Source organism: Penaeus japonicus, unplaced genomic scaffold (assembly GCF_977035675.1).
Source record: "Penaeus japonicus unplaced genomic scaffold, GWHDUDI00000001_assembly GWHDUDI00000022, whole genome shotgun sequence".
Taxonomy (NCBI): Eukaryota; Metazoa; Arthropoda; class Malacostraca; order Decapoda; family Penaeidae; genus Penaeus; species Penaeus japonicus.
Genome location: NW_028234424.1, coordinates 29,972,067 through 29,974,566, shown reverse-complemented (window position 1 = coordinate 29,974,566; position 2,500 = coordinate 29,972,067).

Below are 2,500 nucleotides of genomic sequence, written 5' to 3'. Positions count from 1 at the left end.
GAGAGAGAGAGAGAGAGAGAGAGAGAGAGAATGAGAGAGAGAGAAGATGGAAGATGGGAACCAGGGAGGTGTGGAAGAAGGGAGAAAGGACGAGAGACAGGGAGGGAGGAACAGAGCGGAAGACAAGTAAACAGGACGAAATAATTTAGCGGATGCGAAGTAAACACACTGATAACCCGTCTGGTACTTGAGTGTGAAGGAAATCAGAAACAAAGGTAAATAGTTAGAAGAGTAGAGGGTTAAACAAGAAACGAGAGAGAGAGAGAGAGAGAGAGAGAGAGAGAGAGAGAGAGAGAGAGAGAGAGAGAGAGAGAGAGAGAGAGAGAGAGAGAGAGAGAGAGAGAGAGAGAGAGAGAGAGAGAGAGAGAGAGAGAGAGAGAGAGAGGAGAGAGAGGAAGAAGGAGAGAGAGAGAGAGGAGAGAGAGAGAGAGAGAGAGAGAGAGAGAGAGAGAGAGAGAGAGAGAGAGAGAGAGAGAGAGAGAGAGAGAGAGAGAGAGAAGGGAGAAAACTAAACAGGGCAAAATGATTTAGCGGATATACACAAAACAAACTGATACCCTGCGAGGGAATTGCCACGGCCACCGGAAGTTCTGTAGATTTTTTTTTTTAAGTCATGCAGCGGAAAAATAACTCACTTCTATTAAGTTTCTAAAACCTCATTCGAATTATAGGACTAAAAAAATAAAAGTCCAGCATTAAACGTGTAGAGCTGTGCAACGTAACACAAAAAAGTGCTCGCATAGACGGACCTGACTGGTGCATGCAGAGCCATGAGGATCCTTCACAAGTCCTGCCTTAACCTTCCTTGAAGATCCTTGACCACCAGACCCCGTTTTAGCAAATTCATTCGCCCTAAAATACGTCCCTACGGATCCCTCTCACCCCACACCTAGTTCCTCGAGTATCATGACTATGTTATCAAGCCGATGTCGACACGCGTTCGTTCTTGATATGGCGGAAGGTAGAAGGAACAGCACAACATCCGGTGGTTCACGTGTTCACACCCTGGTGTTGCAAGATGCACGATGCCTCCTCAATAAACCTCGCGCGCGCTGTGCCCGTCCTCCGCCGGAATCGAGGAGCTATGCCCAACCACAAAAATAATACTGGCAATATTAATAAACAAACAGATCAGATAGAATAAGCTGAGTTAATCGGTAAGTTGATGTCATTACCTGAGAACGAGTTTCTGGGACTGCGATAAGAGTAAGAAATCAATAAAACAAGATCCTAATGGCAGTGTTAGATTAAGGACGAGGGGAAATTCTCTCTGATAATCAGATTATATCTTTCCGAGAAACCGAAAAGCAGACGAAAGAGGCGCAAGGAGCCATCCCGCGGGACAAGTCTGCTGGGATTTCTTTCAAAGTTAAGCAAAGTTCTCCAACTATCTTTGACCCTTTAGGATGACCCTTCTGCGATTGGCGATCCCTCCGTTTAAAACGCGCGCCGCCAGGGGGCTTCGGGCAAGCAGGCGAGCGAAAACAGTGAAGACAGGGCAGGGCATGGCGCGTGTGTCGTCATTCTGCTTGCATCTTCTCCTCGCCCCTCCCGCCGCGTCAGGATCCCCACATGCAGGCAGCGTCTGCGATGGCCGTCGTGAAGAAGGTGCTCCTTGGCCGCCGGAAGGTGCGTGGAGTCTGTTTTTCCTCGCTCCCTATCGGTAAAGGAATTGAATTCCGGATCATTTTCCCTTTTTTGTCCTTGTCTCGAGATAAGAGAGTTCGAACAGACCGATAAACACGATTTGACCCCGCGGTGCCTGAACCAAGCGGACGGTTTGTCGGTGCTTCAAATATCTATGCTGTTGAAGTTGACATTCAATCATATCTTTTGAGCGCAGACGAAAAAGGTTAGCGTCTCGGGCAAAGGTGTCTTCCCGTAACCTGCATCATGCAGTTCTCAAGGTCAAACCAACATTCTTTAATGGCTCGCGCGGGTGCAACAACCTGTCGCATTTCTTAAACTGTTATTTTCACCGTTTGTTTACGGTTTATAACACCAGCGCATCTTTTCTTATTTTGATATATTATATGAAATATATAACTGAAGGAACGAGGAGATAACATAATTATAAAATATCTTGCCTGCATTTAGGGGAAAAAGGGGGAAAAAAACTCGTCTGGCTATTAACAGAACGCAACAAATCACCCAGTTCATCAAATTTAGAAAATAAGAGAGATGGGGAAGACAGGGAGGAAGAAAAAGAAAAAACACAAAATCGAATAGACCAAAAGGTAACTTAACCTTACCGATTGTACGGTATACGACAAGGATTTTTTTCCTCCTCTCTCTCCCACGCCAGACCCCAGGAATGCGCGCTTATTTATGGACATTTGCTGTCTGCCTCTCATTGCCATCTTAGTATTTAGTTCCATGCTTTCGTTTTTTGTTTTTATTCGTTGCAGCGAGATTTCGCTCATCGTCTTTCTTCCACGTTCCGTTTGTGATTACGAATTTGTTCCAGAATGTCCGCTTTCGTGTGTGTTTTTTATGGCTT